The 22,459-nt window shown below is 44.3% G+C and overlaps 1 long non-coding RNA gene across 2 annotated transcripts; it reads left to right on the top strand.

Annotated features, from left to right (window-relative positions):
- Positions 1–8,726: 8,726 nt before the first annotated feature.
- LOC110150838 (uncharacterized) lies at positions 8,727–21,300 on the top strand. 2 transcript variants are annotated; one of them, XR_011483448.1, is made up of 4 exons: positions 8,727–8,841; positions 8,999–9,122; positions 16,060–16,265; positions 18,920–21,300. It is a non-coding gene; the product is annotated as an uncharacterized lncRNA (long non-coding RNA). The 2 variants fall into 2 exon arrangements; XR_011483447.1 differs by having other exon boundaries at positions 8,727–9,122.
- Positions 21,301–22,459: the final 1,159 nt, after the last annotated feature.

The following is a 22,459-nucleotide window of genomic DNA, read 5'->3' as shown; positions in this document are numbered from 1 at the left end:
TAGGGAATTCTCTAGTAGTCCAGTGATTAGGAGTTCACCCTCTCATTGCCAAGGGCCCAGATTCAATCCCTGGTCAGGGAACTAAAATCTCACAAGCTCTGCAGGGTGGCCAAAAAAAGAAAAAAAGGTAATGGATGTAAATCTCTTTCCACAGGGTCTGACACATAGTAACCACTCAATTAACATTAGTTATTACTGTTATTATATAAATGTTTTTCTTCCCTATTCCCCTGGTGAACCAGGGGTCACTTTCTTCTCAGTCTGAGCATTTGTAGAGCAGATGTTAACTAACAGGAAGGATATTGTCTGAATAATGAACTTTAAAGTGATGAGCTCTACTGGTATAATTGATTTATAAGCCTAGTAGATTATTTCGATATATAATATTTGTTAATGACATGAAAATATTTCAGTGGGCTTTGGGGCTTGGGGAAATGCTTTTAAGCGTACTTCCATCATTCGTTGATGCTGGTGCAGCATGAGTTGCTCTTAGTTTGCAGAAATAATCTATGTGCATTCTTCAGGAAAGGAAAACATCTTTGCTAAAGCTGTTCATGAAGCCTAGCTGAATTCAGAGGTAGGCTGCAATCCCAGCTGATTCAGTCAGCTTCAGAACTCTCTTAGGCTTACGGATGGGGCGACATTACTGCACCTGTGATGCCCTGGGTACCATGCGAGGGGATCCAGAGGGCATTGGGAGGTGAGTGCAGATGACTCCCATGTGCTTTGTGGACAAGGAAGTAGAAGCTAAGAAAATGTGGCGTGTTTCTTGGGAAGTATTTCGACACTGTTATTTACACAAGGAGGCAGAGAGCAATACAGCTGGAGAATTAGGTGCAGAGATGAGCACACACAGATGGGTAAGAAAGCACTGTTTTGCCAACTGGATGACATCTGCTACATTAGAGTCAAGTTAAACACCTAACAAGCTAAACAAAAGTCCAAGTGGCAGATGATTTCTTTTTCTTCCTCGGGGACGTAACAGCCCCATATAAGTCATGTTATGTGTGAAAAACAGATTCAGTTAAAGAAGAAATTCTCCTTTAAATATATGTGGAATACACAGCTAGAATTAAAACTGTAAGAAATATGAGAAGCAGGTAGTTCATAGAAAACTTACACGGTGTAGTAACTCTGGTAGTGGGCTACAGTATAAAATACAGCAAATTTGTCTTCCTCCTAAAATTGCTATGGTTTATCAGATTATCAGCAGTGCTTACAAGGCAAAGCATATATAAAATTTTTTTGGGGGGAGGGGTAACAAAATATATATTGGTAATTAGTTACAGACCCACAACTATAATAAAACTTTTCTTTGAGATAAGTTTATTTGTGAGATGCTCTGTGAGTTATCAATAATATTAAGATGTCTTTCTTGCCAAGATTTCTCTTCTTGATTCTCTCTATATTTTATATCACTATGGCCCAGGATATCTTTCTGAGACAGTGAATCCAAGTTGAGTTTTAGTCACAGTGACAGAAATTAAAGTGGCATTAAAGATCCAATCTCTTTTTGTTATCCTCTTACTTTGAGAAGGGAATTCCTCAGATTTGCAAATCTACTTCTGTAATTCAATGTTTCATTATTGAAGAACTGTAATTTTCAGGTCTTCTAAAAAGCAATACTATAGTGAAAACTTTGTTGTCTTTCTGATGCATTAAAAGTAAAGAATCCTAATGTTTCATCCCAATTACCATAACTGGATGAGAAGACAGCAAATCCACACCATTTTGCTGAAAGATAGTCAGCAGTATTTACTGAGCACCCACAGTGTCTCAAACAAATTCTAGGTGCTGGGAATACAGCTGTAAAAAGAGAGACAAGGAGACCTCCCTGCTGCTCCAGTGGCTAGGACGCTGCGCTCCCAGTGCAGGGGACCTGGGTTTGATCCCTGGTCAAGGAACTAGATCCCACATGCCGTAACAAAGATCGAAGACCCTGCATGCTGCAACTAAGACCTGGGGCAGCCAGATAAATTTTAAAAAAGAAGAGGAAGAAGACAGACAAGATCTCAAGCATAGGAAGCTTTATTTTAGGGAAGTTCAGTTCAGTTCAGTCGCTCAGTTGTGTCCAACTCTTTGCAGCCCAATGGACTGCAGCACGCCAGGCTTCCCTGTCCTTCACCAATGCCCAGAGCTTGCTCAAATTCATGTCCATCAAGTCACTGATGCCATTCAGCCATCTCATCCTCTGTTGTCCCCATTCTCTTCCTATCTTCAATCTTTCCCAGCATCAGGGTATTTTCCAATGAGTCAGTTCTCTGTATCGGGTGACCAAAATCCTGGAGCATCAGCCTCAGCATCAGTTCTTCTAATGAATATTCAGGACTGATTTTCTTTAGGATTGACTGGTTGGATCTCCTTGCAGTCCAAGGGACTCTCAAGAGTCTTCTCCAACACCACAGTTCAAAAACATCAATTCTTCAGCACTCAGCTTTCTTTATAGTTCAACTCTCACATCCATACATGACCACTGGAAACACCATAGCTTTGACTAGGTGGACCTTTGTTGGCAAAGTAATATCTTTGCTTTTTAATATGCTGTCTAGGTTGGTCATATCTTTCCTTCCAAGGAGTAAGCATCTTTTAATTTCATGGCTGCAGTCACCGTCTGCAGTGATTTTGGAGCCCCTCAAAATAAAATATGCCACTGTTTCCACTGTCTCCCCATCTATTTGCCATGAAGTGATGGGACCAAATGCCATGATCTTAGTTTTCTGAATGTTGAGTTTTAAGCCAATTTTTTTGCTCTCCTCTTTCACTTTCCTCAAGAGGCTCTTCAGTTCTTCTTCACTTTCTGCCACAAGGGTGGCGTCATCTGCGTATCTGAGGTTATTGATATTTCTCCCGGCAATTTTGATTTCAGCTTGTGCTTCCTCCAGCCCAGCGTTTCTCATGATGAACTCTGCATATAAGTTAAATAAGCAGGGTGACAATATACAGCCTTGACGTGCTCCTTTTCCTATTTGGAACCAGTCAGTCTGTTGTTCCATGTAACTGTTGCTTCCTGACCTGCATGCAGATTTCTCAGGAGGCAGGTAAGGTGGTCTGATATTCCTACCTCTTGAAGAATTTTCCACAGTTTGTTGTGATCCACACAGATTTTAGGGAAAGGAGAGACCAACAAAGAAGCCAAAACCATTTCAGGCTGTGCCAGCCCAGCGGAGAACAGCAAGCGATGATGTGATAGAGAGTGTCTGGGACTACTTTGGACTGAGGAGTCAGGCAAAGGCTGTCTGAGGAGGCCGCATATAACTGAGAGTTAAATAACAAGCAGCCAGTTATACGAAGACCTGAGAGGCGAGAACATTCTGGGCAGAGGACAGCGCTCGTGCTCAGGCCCTAGGGAAGAAATTATCTTGATGGGGGACAAAAATGGAAAACATAATGCACATGGAATGAAGTCACTGGAAGACCTGATGCTTCGGCTGAAGCTCCAATACTCTGGCCACTTGATTCAAAGAACCGGCTCGTTAGAAAGGACCCTGATGCTGGGAAATATTGAAGGCAGGAGGAAAGGGGATGACAGACCATGAGATGGTTGGATGGCATCACTGACTCGATGGACATGAGTTTGAGCAAGCTCTGGGAGTTGGTGATAGACAGGGAGGCCTGGCGTGCTGCCATCCATGGGGTGGCAGAGTTGTACAGGACTGAGTGATTGAGATGAACTGAATGAAGCCACTGACTGTGTTACATGTGCTTAAACTGACAGTACCAATAGTAGAAAAACTAGTTCTGAGAGCAATTAAATTCAAAGTATCCAAGAGCGGTGCTGATGACTGCAATGTGACCGCAAGAATAAGCAAGCCTAGCTGACAAAGGCCCAGATGTTACAGAAGAAGTAAACCTCATTCCTGAATTAATTCCCATTAGTTTTGGCCTAGACTCACAGTCAACATAAGAACACCATCCAAATGGACTCAAAGAGTAGAATATTTTTTCACTGATGGAACATTAGGAAGAAGGCAGGCTATAACATCACTATTAAAAAGGCAATGGCTCATAACAACCCCCTTCTCATTTTGAAGCAGTCCTGAAGAAGCACTGCAAAAACATTTCATGAATAATATTTTAGTTCTCTTGCAAGTATTATAAGCAGATAGAGTAGGGGGTCCCCAGAAAAAGAGAATCAGGAATGGCTTTGTTGAGATAAGGGAAACCATTCTTGGCCTAAGCAATTTTGTGATCTAAGCCTGGCCACAGTGCTTTCCCTGGAACAGGTCTCAGTAATTAATGACCTTAAGTGGATGAAGGAACAAAGGAAAAGTTTGTTTACTCATGGCTTTGTGACTCCATGGACTGTAGCCTGCCAGGCTCCTCTGTCCATGGGATTTCCCAGGCAAAATACTGAGTGGGTTGCCATTTCCTTCTCCAGGAGAACTTCCTGACCCAGGGATCGAACTTGACTCTCTAGCTTGGCAGATGGGTTCCTTACTTATGAGCCACCAGGAAAGCCGATAAAGGAAAAGCAATCAATAAATAATAGTTCAGTGATAAACGAGAGTCCTAGTTCCTCTTTAAAGGATATACATAACAATCTGATATGTACTTTCGAGTTCTGCAGGACCTAACGCCTCCGCTGAGGTGTTGCTATTGCTGGGTCAGACACGTTCAGTTGCAACCCATGGGCTGCAGCACACCAGGCTTTCCTGTCCTTTACCGTCTCCTTGAGCTTGCTCAGCTCATTGATGCCACCCAACCATCTCATTCTCTCTAGTCCCTTTCTCCTCCTGCCTTCAATCTTTCCCATCATCAGGGTCTTCTCCAATGAGTCGACTCTTCTCATCAGAGCTTCAGCTTCAGCATCAGTCCTTCCAGTGAATACGCAGGGTTGATCTCCTCCTTTAGGACTGACCAGTTAGATCTCCTTGTAGTCCAAGGGGCTCTCAAGAGTCTTCTCCAACATCACAGTTCAAAAGCATCAATTCTTTGATGTTCAACAGGTGGTAACTGCAACTTGAGACCTCGCACAGATCTGAACCTAAGAGATGCTGATGTTGACCTTTTCTGATCCTCAAGAGTTCAATCAGCTAAAGGCTGGACCTTGGCAACCTTTGCCCAATTCTATGCTGAATTCTCTTCTGCTGAAGTCCCTTCATGAATATTCACATACCCTTAGCTTAAAACTTGCCCAATTTTGCTGTTGGGGAAACATTGCTTTAGGAGAGATTCCCCAGCAGTCTCCTTACTTGCTGTAAGTAATAAGACCTGATCTTTGACTTGTGTCTTTTACTGTGTTTTTTGACACCTACCAAGAGGTGAACTCCCTTTTTCAGGTAACAGTATTGGTCAGTAAATATTCATAATCATCATTAGTAAGGAAAAGGTGTCTAAAATTTCCACTCCCCTTCTAATGAATTATTTTAGATTATTTTTGAGTGAAGTTTGCATTTTCATAAAGTTGTCCTTCTACTCTGATTCATCACTGGTAGTTTCAATGCTTTTGCTAACAAGTTGTCAAGGAGTTCATTTAAATAATAACTACTTGTTGAGGCTGAAAGTTTAGAAAACCTAAAGAGAATGAGATGCTCTCTTGGCAGTTTCCTCTTACGTAATGGTCCTTTATAAAGGTAATTTAAGCTAAGCCTTTTGAAGCCCTATATTGAAGCCCCGAGGCTAAACCATTGTGTGAAAAATCGAGTGTCTGTTTTCTCTTTTCCTTACACTCTTCTTGCCCCAATTTGAGAAGTCGAATGTGAAAAGAAACCATTTCATTAAAGAAGGGGGAGATGGTGTAGACCCTTTGCTGCAACTTAGGGATTATGGAACCCTACGTGTCGGCTCCAGAAGTTAACCACAGAGGTGACAGAAAAGGGCTGGCCAAAAATGCCTGGGGGCCTCATTCCTGTGCTGGGTGGGATTTGGGAAGAACCAACTCCTCAGAGATGCTCAGTTATAGGAGGGGAGGGAGAGTTGGTTTCGGGAGATCCTGCAGATATCAAAATCCTTGACTGCTCAAGTCCCTTATATAAGGTCGAGTACAATGGAGCAACAGTTAGAACCTGGCATGGAACAATGGACTGGTTCAAAACTGGGAAAGGAGTACATTAAGGCTGTATTTTGTCACCCTGCTTATTTAACTTATATACAGAGTACATCATGCGAAATGCTAGGCTGGATGAATCACAAGCTGAAATCAAAACTGTCAGGAGAAATACCAATAACCTCAGATATGCAGATGACACCAGCCTTATGACAGAAAGCAAAGAACTAAAGAGACTCTTGATGAACTGAAAGGGGAGAGTGAAAAAGCTGGTTTAAAACTCAATATTCAAAAAACTAAGATCATGGCATCTGATCACATCACTTCATAGAAATTAGATAGGGAAGCGTGGGAAACAGTGACAGATTTTCTTTTCTTGGGCTCCAAAAGTCTCTGTGGCCAGTGACTTCATCGATTAAATTTAAAAGATGCTTGCTCCCTGGGAGAAAAGCTCTGACAAACCTAGACAATGTATTAAAAAGCAGAGGCTTTACTTTGCAACAAAGGTCCGTCTAGTCAAAGCTACGGTTTTTGCAGTAGGCAGGTACAGGCGTGAGAGCGGGACCATAAAGGAGGCAGCATGATGAAGAGCTGAGGCTTTTGAACTGCGGTGCTGGAGAAGACTCCTGAAGGTCCGTTGGACTACAAGGAGATCAAACCAGGCAATCCTAAAGGAGATCAAACATGAAAATTCATTGTAAGGACTGACGCTAAAGCTTAAGTGCCAGTACTTTGGCCACCTGTTGCACAAAGCCGACTCATGGAAAAAGACCCTGATGCTGGGAAAGACTGAAGGCAGGAGGGGAAGAGGAGGACAGAGGATGAGGTGGTTGGATGGCATCACCTACTCGATGGACATGAGTTTGAGCCAGCTCCAGAAGACGGTGAAAGATGGGGAAGTGCGGCATGGTGCAGTCCGTGGTGTGCAGAGTTGGCCGCCGCTGAGCAGCTGAACAGTGCAATGAACACGGGCTTCCCTGCTGGCTCAGTGGTAGAGAATCTGCCTGAAAATGCAGGAGACGTGGGTTCAATCCCTGGGTGGGGAAGATCCCCTGGAGGAGGGCATGGCAGCCCACTCCAGCATTCTGGCCTAGAAAATCCCATGGACAGAGGAGCCTGGTAGCTACAGTCCGTAGGGTTGCAAAGACTCAGGCACAACCTAGAGACTAAGGGTTCCTACTGGCACTTTGGACGAAGGATCACTCTTGTAGGAACATTTTGAGTTTCGGATCTTTTTCGGGGTTGTTTTATTTGACAGCCTGTGGCCTAGTAGAGAAAGCAATTGATCCTTACCATGAAAAGCCAGCGTGTCCGTCTTGGGGTTAACCAGACTGCTCTCCTCAGTGTAGTTGAAAACCCCCAGGGAGAGAAGCACTTTTGCTGGTGACCAAACGCAAAGAAACGAGAGGAGCCCAGGGGAATGCTAGGAGGGAAATAAAGGAACAAAGGGAATCAGCCGAGCATGAACAACAGCTGCTGGCCACTCACTGTGGCTTCTGGGCAGTAATTTTCAACCTTGGAGAGATGAGTGGTTTCCAAAGTCTGAAGTGCTCTGGTTGCAGCTCCCACCAATTACAACAGCCTCTCTGGAAAGAGGCTGCAAACAGTTTCTCACATCCCCACCAGGTGATTCCAGAATACAGTCAAAGCTGAGATCCCTAGCTTAGAAAGCACTACTCCAGCTTTAATCTGCTCATGAATTCCCCTGGAAGTGAAAGTCGCTCAGTTGTGTCTGACTTTTTGTGACCCCATGGACCATACAGGCCATGGAATTCTCCAGGCCAGAATACTGGAGTGGGTAGCCTTTCCCTTCTCCAGGGGATCTTTCCAATGCAGGGATCAAACCCAGGTCTCCCACAGTGCAGGCGGATTCTTTACCAGCGGAGCCACAAGGGAAGCCCAAGAATGCTGGAGTGGGCAGCCTAGCCCTTCTCCAGGGGATCTTCCCGACCCAAGGATAGAACCCAGGTCTCCTGCACTGCAGGCATTCTTTATCAGCTGAGCTGCCAGGAAAGACAAGGGAGCCTGGGGAGCTTATGAAAATGCTTTCCAAGCGCCGCTAGAGGTGAAGAGTCCGCCTGCCAATGCCGGAGACACGCGAGATACGGGTTCAGTTCTGGGGTTGGGAAGATCCCCTGGAGGAGGGCATGGCAACCCACTCCAGTATTCTCGCCTGGAGAATCCTGCGGACAGAGGAGCCTGGCGGGCTACAGTCCATGGGGTTGGAAAGAGTCGGACACGACTGAGCGACTTTGCAGGCACGCAGGATCCAGTCTAGGGCGGGCCTGACGGGAGCCGGGCATTTCCAGCGCGGTCCTGGGGAGTTACCCACACTGCGAGGGGGCCCCCGGCTGATTCTGGGCCGTGACTTGGTCCATCATGAAGCCAGTGCTCAGTATTTGAGTGCCAGACCTTTTGAAATAGAAATCTGGAACATCCCATCAAACTTGGAGCACATTCTAAACGCGTGACTCTGGCCTGCGAACATTCAATGCGGCGGCGAGCATTCAGTCCCTGGACTCGCCTCCCTCTCAGGACGCAGCGGGCTCCAGCTGCGCCGGGCGCGGTGACCTCGGCAGCTCCTCCTTCATTCCTGCTTTTCTCCCCACCTCCTGGAGACTAGCAGCCGCGGGAGAAAAAGCTGCTGCCCGTCTGGGCCGCCGCTGGTGCACACCCAGCCCCGAGAAATGAGCCTCCCACGCGGAGGGATAGACACGCGGGGCGCAAACGGACGTAGGACTATGGCGCGGGGGCGGGGTTTGCAGTAACTACAAGCGGTTACCGAGGAGACCTTCATCTGAGTCTCACTGATGATGGTCATAATATAGGAGAAGTGTGGTTGAAACAGCACCATAGTGAGCCTAACCTTGGCTCATGGGGCTTCTAATCCATATTTTTAGGAAAAAGAAGTTGAAATTCACATTTGCATCAAGGAAGAACAGTACATAGTTTATTTTTTTTAAAAAAAGACTGCAGGCATAAACTGAAGCAATATGCTTTTGTATTTTTCAGGCCTTTTGTGTCAGTGAGAACTGTGGTCCTGGGAAATGATTGCTGAGCCTGGCTCCTTGGTGTGAAAGCTTTGGCTCTTAGACCAACTGGATACTCAGGAAACAGTCACTTCAGCAAATTACAGGTAATAAGCAAGAAAAACATGTCTGATTAGACTGGAAGGTTCAAATTTTTTAATGGTTTTTGATTGCTTTTATTTCTAGTTGGTCTTCACTCACTTTTAATTGAGTGAGTAAGTAAGTAAGTAAGTACTTAATGTCTTTAGTTTGTGCTCTTAACACTGTAGTTTTGCAGTTTGTCTCTATTATTTTCATAGTTATACCAAAGTGGTTAACAGATGACATATTCACATTGTAATAAATTTAGTCTGTAGAAGGAGATACACAATGAGAAATAACCTCCTTTTCATCCCTGACCCTAGTTAAAAATGGTTAAAGACAACTTAGGTGATGCAAACACTTTAACACTACCCAAAGTATGCAGGCTGTGTTCCTAAGGGTCCAGAGAATGGCAAAGTGGGGTCAAAGGTAGGAAGCTTTTATAGGAAAAGAATAAGGAGCAAGGGCGTAGGTAAATAAGAGCTGGCTTGGTGTTTGGGGGTGGGCTGATTGCACTTGCTTAGTTTCTGGTAAAGCAGAGCATTTATAGTACAAAATATCATCTACATTTTGGTTTGCTAAGCTGCGGCAGGAGTGGTGCCATCTCAGGGCTAGGAATTTATTTACGTATCTTAGCCCCTGATTCCTCCCGAGGAGGCCCCCACTGTTGACAGTTTCCTGTGTGCGCTTCTGAAATGTTCTGTGCAGCATCTGTACTTCAGTTTATTAATCTGCAAAATGGGGTGGTCACAGGGCCTAACTTACTGGATTCATATGAGAATTAAATGCATTAACACATGTGAAAGCACAAGGGTACCAGACATACACCGTGAATTTTACGATTTTGAAAAATTATGATGTGTATTCTAGTATGAAGTATGTCATTGTTGCCCAGATAGAAATATGAAGTGACCCAGATAGGTAATTTTAATTTCCCAGTAGCAAGATTAAAAAAATAAGAAGAAACAAATGGAAAGGTTTTAGTAATGTATTTCATTTACCCGAATATCTCTGAAACAATACTTCAACATGGGATCAATGTAAACATTTTAATATGATAATCTACAGTCTTTTTTGGTATTAATTCTTTGCCATTTGATGTGCATTTCATGCTTACAGAATACCTCAGCTGGGACTAGCCCCAATTCAAGTAACCCGTAAGCTGTGTGGAGCTGGTAGCTACTATATTGGAAAGAGTAGGCCTATGCATATTAATCTATAAACTTGCCAGTTTTTTTTTACTCTCCAAATAATACCGTTCCTTGCTCACTTGAATTCCATTGCAAAATATTAATATTTTGGATGAATTTGGAGAGAAGGAATATAAACTAATGTGGTTTTAGAATTTCAAATGCCTGCAACAAAAAAAGATTTCTAAAAATACTTAATGTGGTGCAAAGAGCAAGGGCTTCTCATTATTCTTAAGAGAAAAGACTAAATTCCGTACTCTGACCTGCTTCAGGGACCGGTCTGCCTGGCCTGCCCCCTGCTGGTTCTGCGTCAGCCTTGCTCCTGGCTGCCCAGGAGTCCTGTGGGCACTTTCTCTCCTGTGGGCACTTTCTCTCCGGGGAGCCTGCTTAGCTCCACGGGGGGCTGCTGCTTCTCACTGACCCCCAGCATGCACGCACACTCTGTCCTTTCCTCGTGAGTAAAGTAACAAGTCACTTCAAAGGAAAAAACCCATGTCTTCAGGCGTCCAGCTCTCAGTTTAAATTATTATTGCGCACATAAAATTAGATAAACTGAGCTTCCCAGTGAAAGTTGCTCAGTCGTGTCTGACTCTTTGAGACCCCATGGACTATACAGCCCGTGAACCTCTCCAGACCAGAATACTGTAGCGGGTGGCCTTTCCCTTCTCCAGGGGATCTTCCCAACCAAGGGGTCGAACCCAGGTCTCTGCACTGTGGGCAGATTCTTTAGCAGCTGAGCTGTGAGGGAAGGGCTTCCTAGGTGGCTCAGTGGTAAAAAAAAAAACCCACCTGCTATAGCAGGGGAGGCAAGAGACGCCTTTTCAAGCCCTGATTCAAGAGGACCCCCTGGAGAAGGAAATGGCAGCCCACTCCAGTATTCTTGCCCGGAAAATCCCATAGACGGAGGAGCCTGGCGAGGTACAGTCCAGGGGGGTCACAAAGAGTTAGATGCCACTCAGCGCGCGTGCACACACACACACACACACACACACACACACACACACACAATTGTAACTCTTTATGTCATATAGAACATCACATCTAAAATAAAATGAAAATAAAATAAGAAAGATATTAATAATTGCTAAAAAACATACAAAAGAGTATGTGATAAAAATTCTTGGGCTTCCCTGGCGGCCCAGCAGTAAAGAATCTGCCAGCCAGTTCGAGAGACGCAGGTTGAGTCCCGGGTCTGGGCCACGTGCTGCGGAGCAATTACACCTGCGCGCCGCATCCACTGCGCCTGCGCTCTGGGGCCTCCGCGCCGCGCCTGCCCCGCCACCTGCTGCAGCTGCCGAGGCGGCGCCTGGAGCCCGAGCTCCTCAGCGACAAAGGCCACTGCGCTCTCGGCAACCAAGGGAACCTCGCGCGGCAGCAAAGACCCAGCGCAACCAAAAATGAAAACTGAATCAATGCAAGTATCAAAAACAATTCTCTCTCCTACCCGCGGTCTCAGCCTTGCAGTCCACCTTCCCAGTATATGTGTGTCTCCAGAGGTATATAGGGTATGTAGTCTGAGCTTATTTTTACAGAGTTTTTGCATTCTTTTTCAAGTAACAATTCGCATTACTGACTTGGAGTAGATGATGGTTGCTGAAATCCTACTGGCACCGCGCCAGCGTCTGATCCCCGAGGCCCAGGTTTTTGTGAGCTCAGATTGAGGGATGATCAGGGCTGTGCCAGGACCCGCTTCACCCCCCACTGCCCTGTGGTATGTGAACGACCACGAAACCTTCATTCTCCTAGTGTTTGCGGGAGGCATTTGATCTTCATTTGGCAGGAATGCGGCATAGACACATTAAGTCAGTCTGCCTGAGAAAATTAGAGCAGTACTTCTTGTGGCCAACTCAATCAAAAACCGCACGTTCAAACGGGTTTAAAGCTTTGAGCAGAACTCAAGCATTAAAAAAAACTCTGAAATGTTCCTTTTTTCTTTTTTTGCCATTCCATATGGCTAATGGGATCTTAGTTTCCCAACCAGGGACTGAACACTAACCACGGTAGTGAAAGCACCACATCGTAACACTTCACCCCCAGGGAACTCCTGGAAAATGTTTCTGTTAATCTTTAAGGTTGTCATCAAAATGAAAATAGGAAATTAAACAAAGTCTTCCAGAGGACCTATGGGCCCAAGAATATCTTATGTTGAAGAACACAAGTCTAATTAGTTCTATATGTGTACTCTTCACCCAAGTAAGATTTATGCGACAACCCTCAACTCCCCCAGATTAGAACATGTCCCCCAGTTATTTGAGTATATACCACCAGATTTTCTTTTAATACAATCTGCTGCTAAGTTGCTTCGGCCATGTCCGACTCTTTGTGACCTCATGGACTGTAGCCCACCAGACTCTTCTGTCCATGGGATTCTCCAGGAAAGAATACTGGGGTGGATTGCCACTTCCTTCTCTAGGGGATCTTCCCCACCCAGGGTTAAGCAATTAATTATATGGGCATGTGTTTATCCTATCTGTCCTATTACAATGCAAGCTCATGTTTACCCACCACTGTATCTCCAGTTCAGTTCAGTTCAGTTCAGGCGCGCAGTCGTGTCCAACTCTTTGCTACCCCATGAATCGCAGCACGCCAGGCCTCCCTGTCCATCACAAACTCCCGGAGTTTACCCTAACTCATGCCCATCGAGTCGGTGATGCCATCCAGCCATCTCATCCTCTGTTGTCCCCTTCTCCTCCTGCCCCCAATCCCTCCCAGCATCGCCTAGCAAAATGCTTTTCACATAAAAGACACTTAACAAGTAGCTTTGAGTGATCAAGTAAAGCAGCTATAAGTCAAGAGACGAGGCTTCAAGTCCTATCTTCACCTCTGTCAGTGTAAATTTGGCCAGTAATTTAATGTCTTTAGGTCTCAATCTCCATATTTCATGAAGTGAGACGTGTAGAATAGGATTCTCAAACTTGGCACCACTTGGAAAGCATTCTAAATAATATAGAATGTATAGATCCACCCGTAGCCACTCTGATTAGTTCTTGGACAAGGCTAGATAACCTCTTTTAAAAGGTCCTGCAGTTACTATGTGCAGCCAGGGTTGGAAGTCCTGAATTAGTTCTAACATCCTTAAGTTCTTTGTCTGTATTTGTCCTTGCTCGAATGTAGCCTGTTGTGACTGAGGGCCTAATGTATGCTAGATATTACTAGCACTGGGGCTAGTATGAGGGCTATTTAGGTTTCCTGTCACTGAGGACTTGTTGGCTGAGAGACCCTTAGGCGGTTTCGCAGCTTTTGAACACGTTTGAGCACAGGACGGGAAAACAGCAGGTAAAACACGTTCTTTTCAGTCTGAAGTTGAGGGAGTGAGAACACAAGAGGCGAAGCGCGGGTTTATCACGGAAGGCTGGGGACGAATTAACCAACAGGGGAAAGTGTATAAAGAGAGGGGACAGAACGTGCAGAAGTTCGGGAACATGAGAAAGTCCAGTTCTCCAGTCTCCTATAAACCATTCCCGAAGTTGTAGCAAAGTCAGAGCTGGCGGAGTTTAGGAGGAGCCTCTGGAGAAGCAGCTCACGGGTTCGGCTCAGTGGCTGAGAGCAAAGGTTTCTTGAACTAGAAAAATTTGGTTTATACCTTGGTTTTGTCACTCTTTTTCTCTCTCTGTGACCCAAGAAGATTAACTTGTTTACACTCTATTTCCTTGTCTGTAAAGTGAGGACAGTAATACCTGTCTTGTAAGATTTCTACAAAGGTTAAATGAGGCAAAATGAAGCAAGATATGTACAACTCTTAACACGCTGTCCGGCAGATTTTAACCAAAAAATGTGCTGAAGAAGGGAAGCTCATTGCAGCTTTACCTTTTGTGCTTTCCAGTTTTAATGACAACACAGTACCAATATTGTATTTAAAGCTTTTTAAAAAATAAACATTGTAATTGTTATTTTCACATACAGAAAATTCGAATAGTATAAAACGATGTTTAGGGAAAAGTAAGCTTCCTTCTCAAAGCCAGATGTCTACTCTGTGATTTGTACGCAAGCAGGATATACCAATTGTTCATGTACCCTTCAGAGATCGTCTAAAGCACATTTAAAACAGCCAAGAAATGATAAATCAAAATACTCATCAGTGTGGGAAATGTCTGTGGAATAGGCACCCTTGGGATACTATGTAGCGACTTAAAAAAGCAAGTTGCAGAATGATGTGCTCCTCCTGATCTCTTCCTTTTAAACACACATAATCATGTTACATATAAATGCATATACAAATATATATAAAATTTCCTGTTTACAATCAATAAGTAATGATTATGAATTAGGTGCTCTTTATTGTAGTATTTCCACAATCTAACTTAACCTTTTAAATATTTATAGCTCAATGATATACCAGAGTGCTTAATGAATAAGCGTATTTTCTTGTCTGCTAACTTGAGGTGTTGCTCCGAAAAGTAATTTAGCCACTGTGACAGGATTTCTGACTAGGTCTGTATAAGTCAGTTCTCATAACCTTAGACACCAGCACATCATTTGAAATTCTATAACCGTCTTCGACAGAGTTATAGAGTGGCTATGGATATTCTGTAATTTTATTGAACATGCTTCACGAGCAGAAACAGGTGAATGCTTTAGGTATGACAAGACATAACCTACTTACTTCGATATCCGTGATTGCAATGTTCATCTCTGATTTATACATAGCTGTTTTTCTTACACACTAAACATGCATATCAACTGTAAGATGCATTTGGATTTAGAAATGATCAAATGTGAACAAAGTCTTAAAATGATATCTAAAAGACATTTTTGTTTACTTTGGTAGGAAGAAATGATGAAAGAGGGCGTCTTGTTATACTACGGGATCTCACAGATTTTCCGTTTAGTCTGGCTATTGTTTCGCAGTGCCATATTTTTATTTTTTAGTCACTTTTTATGGAAGAGAGCATTGTTTGCATGACTTTTCTTTGCCTTAACAGGTCAACAGTCCTTAATTTCCTTCAGGATTTTTCTTTTTAAAAACATCAAAACCCACATGTGTTTACTATATTGCAGATGTGTTATATATGCTACATTACATGCATGATACACCTAGGAGGTCTGGGATCACACAACTTATTCAAACACTTTAACATTTCACCAGCAAAATATATTTATTTATTATGTTAACATAATCAAATAGATTTGCATAATAAACAAAGACTATATTTAGGCTCATACAGGTTTTCGGCAGCTCTTACTACCAAATGAATGTGTCAAACTTAGAAAATATATTTTGTTTTCTTACAGATATAGGTTTCTATGACCATAATATACATACATATATGTGTTTGCATACACACACACATATGCACACCTGTATATAGTTCTTTTATCAATCCAAAGATGTAAGATTTAACAGCTTCACTGTTTAATAAATAATTAGATTTAACTCTATCTTCATTCACATACTTTGCTTGACTGTGTGGAAGGCATTTTTTTTTCCTGTCAGGGTGCAGTGTGGGAACCTCTGTAATTTGAAGAAATGACTGTTTTCTTTTTCTTAGCAATTTTATGATGTCAGTAGGGAATGGAAACAACAGTTAGGCACATTCCGAAAACATAGGCTTTGAATATAGAGTTCAGTCTGAATCCCGGCTCCACCATTATTTGACACAATAATATCAACGTGAATTCATGTAGATCGACCTTGGATTCATGTAGACCACAAATTGTTAGAGGTTGTGTAGTGGGCAACTTTGGGGCAGATAAAAGAAGTAGTGGACTGTAAGGGCAAAAGGAGGCCATTAGATGCTAGTATTTTATTTCTTATTTCTTTTTTGATTTTCAGGTTTCACCACATAGCTTTTTGGATTTTAATTCCCCAACCAGGGACTGAACCCAGGCCTGGGCCACTGCAGTTAAAGCACTGAGTCAGGGAATTACCAACATTTTATTTCTTGATTATGGTGGTTGCTACGTGATTATGTTCGTTTTGTGATAATTCTTCAGGCTGTACAATTATGATGCCTACATCTTTCTGCATGCACTGCTTCTGTAAGTATATTTAAGTGCTTATCAGTAAAGAAAAAAGTGGGTTCTAAAATGCAGTGACAGACTAATTTCTATAATCCACAAATCCAAAGGGGAAAATATTTTATAAAATCCATGCATACAATAAAAAACATTGAATAATGTCACAGATATTATTAAAATTAGATAGAAAATGCAAAAAAGTTAGTGATTATTAATATAATGATATATCTAGGCAGTAGTTAGTAAATGTTTAGGGGTTAATATGCAGGATTGAATAACTCTTTGATTAGGAGAATTTTCCTGCTACCTCTGGAGTTCTGAGGTATAACTTACCAATCCTTTGGCGTGATTATCATAAAATTATAAATATAATTGTGTAATGGCTTAGTATTTTTGTTACATAAGAATTTTAAAAATAATTTAGAAGAAAACTTGCATCATATTTTTTCTACTCTGAAGACTAGTGTTTTATGAACACAGTTTGGGAAATGTTGGCTTAGATTTTACTGTTGTGGGCAATGGAAGCCATTTAGTATTTTAGGAATTTAGTATGTTAGTCTCATCTCTAGTCGTGGAGGATGTGAAGACCAGACTAGAAGAGAAATTAATAGGCATGGGACTATTTCAGTAGTTAAGGCAAGATGATGAGAACTTTAATTCTATTGATTAGAGGGGTCACTTGTGAAGAGAGAATGGATGCGAGAAATTTCAAGGTGGTAAAAATGGACAGGCTTGGTTACTGTGGTGGACACTGGGACCCAGGCCCAGATGCCTCACGAGTGATGTTCAGTTGCTTCCTTTGCTGGGAGTGCCACTGGAAAACAGCCTTCAGTTGCCAGCCCCTTCAGGCATGATCTCAACTGCAGAGAGACCTTGCCTCCACGCAGGGACGAGGACCAGTCCCAGCTTCATGAACCTGCAATGCATGCAGTCACACGGCACCCTGAGCACAGTGTGCTTGGTTTAATGTTCCGCTGTTACTCTCTTGGAAACCTTAATTTTTAAATAGAGTCTTGCATTTTCATCTTGCACTGGACTCTGCAAATTATGGTATTGATGATGCAGCATAAAGGCCTTGCCATCTAAGTCGATCTCAGGTAACTCTGAAAAGTCACTTCTAAGTATCAGAGCTCCCAATGGAGTCAGCTCAGGCCCTTGTTGGGACTGCGTTAAAGCCTGCCTCCTCCTGCTTAATCCTGCCTGATTCCCCTTCTACAAACGTGAAGGGCACTGCTTCCTTAGCTTCCTACCCACTAACCTCCGCCTCAGAGCCTGCTTCCTGGAGAACTCAGCCTGCACAAGCATGCCATTTTGAATGTGGGAGAGCGGGGAGTCAAGGCGAAGTCTAGGCTGGTTCCCTTGTCTCAGTGGATGAGGATGCTGTTCAGAGGTGGGGGCTCCCAAAAGGGGAGGAGCAGTTTGAAGAGGACATGTTTAATGAGATATTGTCACATTAGAGTCTAAAATTTCAGATTTGTACTTTTAATTTTGATGTGATTGAAAGGCATCCAGCAGGAGACGACTGTGTGGTATTGACCTAGAGCTCTGCTCAGAGGTGGGCTGGGGTAATGGGCTGATTCGACAGAGTGAATGCCACTGTCCAAGAATAGTGTTGATACATGGGGAGAGGGCTAAAAGGAGACAACCACTATCTCAGAGCTGAGCAAAAAGGTCCTGCAAAAGGGAGGAGAAAGAAAGACCTGGGAGAAGGGAGAATCAGGAGAGCATGTGTGTGGATCAAAGCCTGATGGAAGTGAGCTGACATGTGCGATGTTTGAAGGTAAGACAGGAGAGGTCAGTGGTACAGGCCATTTCTTCCTGAAATGTAGTTGTGAGAGGAAGGTAAGAGATTGGGACAGCTGGTGGAGGTAAAAGCTCGATGAGAAGATTTTTTTTTGGTAATTTATTTATTTTTAATTGAAGGTTAATTGCTTTACAGTATTGTGTTGGCTTCTACCAAACATCAACTTGAAGACTTTTTTTTTAACAATAGAGAATATTTATTTTGCTAAAAAAAAAAAAAGAATTTTATCTTGCACACTTTTTTTTTTTTTTTGGAAGAAGGATGCTTAGGTTCTAGAATACAAAGGAACTGTAAGGGACTAAAAATAACTGCATGTGCAGTTGGGACAAATTATGGACAAAAGATACAGAAAGACCAAAAAGTGCCCAGAGCAAAAAAAGAGTGTTGGGAAACAAAAGCAGGGTATTGTGCATGCCTCCTGCACTCAGCATTGTCGGCGGATGGGCACAACACCTAAGCCACCCCTCCGGCCTGATCCCCGGCCATACCTCTAACCTCACCCCACATAAGGAACACGTCCATCCCTTCCCAAGGAACAAACAAGCAAGGAAGCCTGTTCTTTGCTCTTACTCCCCCTTGCTGCAGCAGCGGCCCCAGTAAAGCCTTGGTTGAATTTCTTATCTGGCCTCTAGTCAATGTCTATTGATTGGGGGCGGCTGAGAACCCTGGTTGTCATCAAAAGAAGGAGGAGAAGGGAAGATTTTAATGCTGTGCCTTGGTGTTTCGGCTTGATCAAGGGCAATGAGTCCCCATGAATCACTTCTTTGTTTTGTCTATCATGGTAGGACATTATTGACAAGACAGGGTACAACAAGAATATCTGCTTTTTGCCTTCATTGTTTTCATTTGATCTGCTCCGTGTCCCCTATAGTTTCTTCAAGTGTTTACTGAGCGCTGCCAAGAAGGTTTGGGTTCACTGGATGCTGGTGACGCACACCAGTGAACAAAACAGACCAGAGCCTCGCGATCAACCATCACGAAGCATGTATTCTAGTGCGAAGAGACTCCAAAGAAACAAAGGAGAGTTCCTCAAAGTCCCCCCACCCTCCAGCACGCCTCTGGCAGGCGCTGTCAGAGGGCAGGGTGTGTGGAGATGCTCATCTTCTCTGCCTCCCGCCCAGTCGGGGAGATCCCAGCCAGCCCTGCCCCTCAGAGCCGCACTGACCAGGCCTGAAACTGAGCACCTATCTCAATAAGCTCGGTGGGAGTGTATTCTCTCGTCATGAACATTTCCTGAATGGGGGGCTGCCCTACCGGCTGGGTTATGGTGCTGTGCATTGCCTTTCTTTTACTAAGGGTTGGACCACGCTGGACATTTCGTCCATTTCATGGTCCGTGGCCACACTATCCTGCTCGTCACTCTCCTCACTTTCCCAGGGATTTCACCTCTCATGTCCCAAACAGGTAGCATCGTGTCCCAAAGTTGCTGTTTTTTTTTCCCCCTATCAGATATAGGAAGCTCCAAGAAGACTTCTGTCTGAATCTACTGAATCTCAAATGTTTCAGCTTAAAATAATCTTCAACTCTGGAATTCCAAGTGGGCCCCCACCATTTACAGCAGGCTGGCTTCCTAGGCTGTTTATTATAGAGAAGGGGGTTGTGAGTCACAGCTCTATGTGTACACATAGTCCAGCTGTTGTCCATTGTATATTCATTCTCTCATGGTGACGTGCAATGCCATTTTGCAGGCAAGAAGGGACAGAACCTTCTCTCCTCCTCTTCTTACATGTTATCGTCATAAACATAGGCGTGCGTGCCTGGAGTGTAAAGGAATTCAGAATGAATATGGGATACTTTCAGCAAAGTCAGGCTTCCTCTTTGTTTCCATTTTAATTGTGCTGCGCTTAGACTGTATTTGAGGAAGAACCGCATCTCTTCACCAATAGACACGAATAGAATGCAATGACGATGAATAAAGGGGAGAGAAGTGTAAAGGTAAATGAAGACAGATTCAAAAGAATGGGTTGGTGCTTTCACTGAGAAGACTCTTGCAGGGGTTCGTCACCTGGCTTTAGCCCAAAAGAAGTGTCATGGGGGGATGCTTGGCACAGTGATGAGAGAGACAGAGGCAGAAATAGGACAAACAGGAAAAGACAATAAGGCTTAATAATTATAATTAGCATTTAACTTTCTTACTGTCCAAAGTGGTTAGAATGAGCTTTACCTACACAGATCAGCATCCTTCTCTATGAAGTCTAAATTAGATTTTCCTACTATTCTGACTCACAACAAGGTCTCATTCTCATTGACAGAGCGTACAGAGACTTAAAGAACAAAATCAGTTGACCTGAGCCAAATAATAAATTTCAAGGAAAATAGAAGGTAGAGAGAAAACAGTATAAATGATATTAGGAAAAAGAAGTGAAGTGAAAATGCTGTCCTCTTTTTACGTGAAATATTCCACCATTCTGATTTGGGGAGGGTTCATGTAACTCACACAGGGTTATGGATATTTGAACCTAGGTACCTCTATTCTAGAAACAGAAAAATCACTGTAAATAGAACCAACCCAGTTGCACCAGGGATATGATGTGGATATCGCTGGAACTATGTAATCATTCTGTCATATTAAGGCTGGAGGCTGGTTTGGCACTGACTGGTCCCACTTTGCAGGTGTTTATTGGCCATCCCTAAACAGGTTGCCGTGGCCTTCACCTGGGAGGCTGGGCTGCTGCACCCTAGGAGAATCCACCCACAGTAACAAAAATCACAAACCTCCCTGTCTCACAGCCAGGTGATGATGCTTCCCACTGGTATGGGCATCTGGCCGCTGGTTCTTGTCCGGCCTGGAGGACATTATACCACCACAGACACCCTTACTAAGTTTACCCAGCAAAACTTAACGCAAAGCCTGTTTTTACTGAATACTGCAATTCTCTTGGCATTTGGACATGATGCCAAGAACACCATGGCCTTGAACATTATTACTGCCTCACAAGGAGGCACCATTATCCAGAGAGTTGTGGATACATACATACCTGATGAGTCTGCTAAAGTGTCATCTTTATTAAATCACATGAAGACAGAACTGAATGTCTTGACTGATCTGACCCTCAGCCCAGGAGATTGAATAAATCAGTGGTTCAGATCAGAGGGCTCTTGGTGGGGAAAAAAAAAATCATTACTTATTTTAGGAATTATTTCTAACTTTTTTTTATTTTGGAGTATAGATGGTTAACAATGTTGTGTGGTTTGAGGTGGGCAGCAAAGGTGCTCAGCCACACACATACATGTCTGCATTCTCCCCCAAACCCCCCGCCCACCCCAGCTGCCCCATAACCGTGAGCAGAGGTCCCTGCGGGAATCGTGAGGATCTGTGTTTTCTCTCGTATGTTCCCCTACTGCTGCTGGACGTCGCCTCCAGCGCAGCCGGAGAGCCAGCCGAGCCGCTTCTTACTAGCGCAACGCCTGGCGGCATGCCGGGGGCACGGCGCAGAAGCGGAGCGTGAGGTCTGGAGTCTGGGCAGGTCAGGACCCGAGAGGACCAGGCCGCCGGCTGACCCGCGAGCCGGCCCGGGACATAGAGGCTGCCTCGCTCCCACCCAGCCCCGGAGCGTACGTCCTGCCCACGCCTTCCGCGGCTGCAGCCGTCTTCAAGGACGCAGCTTGAGGCGTTGAGCCCATCTCTACCGCTTGCGTGGCCGAACCCAGGTAAGGCTTCAGTGTAAACTTCTAAAGTTCTCATGGCGGGTGCGGAGATCTATTAATACGATACCCTTGCGAGGGCTCCGGACAAGCCTGATAAGTAAGTTCTGATGCCTCACCAGCTCCCGTTGCTTATTAAACCTGTGCTGCGCCTAGCCAAGTCTCTTCAGTCGTGTGCAGACCCTGGACTGTAGCCCGCCAGGCTCCTCTGTCCATGGGATTCTCCAGGCAAGAACACTGGAGCGGGTTGCCATGCCCTGCTCCAGGGGACCTTCCCCACCCAGGGATCGAACCCACGCCTCTTAAGTCTCCTGCATTGGCAGGCAGGTTCTTGACCATGAGCCCCACCTGAGAAGCCCTATATTATTAAACCTGCTACTGCTGCTAAGTCGCGTCAGTCGTGTCCCACTCTGTGCGACCCCATAGACGGCAGCCCACCAGGCTCCGCCGTCCCTGGGATTCTCCAGGCAAGAACACTGGAGTGGGTTGCCGTTTCCTTCTCCAGTGCATGAAAGTGAAAAGTGAAAGTGAAGTCGCTCAGTCGTGCCTGACTCTTAGCGACCCCATGGACTGCAGCCCACCAGGCTCCTCCATCCCTGGGATTTTCCAGGCAAGAGCACTGGAGTGGGTTGCTTTTTCCTTCTCCAGTGCATGAAAGTGAAAAGTGAAAGTGAAGTCGCTCAGTCGTGTCTGACTCTTAGCGACCCCATGGACTGCAGCCCACCAGGCTCCTCCGTCCATGGGATTCTCCAGGCAAGAGTACTGG

This window comes from Odocoileus virginianus, chromosome 25 (genome assembly GCF_023699985.2).
Source record: "Odocoileus virginianus isolate 20LAN1187 ecotype Illinois chromosome 25, Ovbor_1.2, whole genome shotgun sequence".
Taxonomy (NCBI): Eukaryota; Metazoa; Chordata; class Mammalia; order Artiodactyla; family Cervidae; genus Odocoileus; species Odocoileus virginianus.
This window is presented reverse-complemented; position numbering and strand designations above follow the sequence as displayed.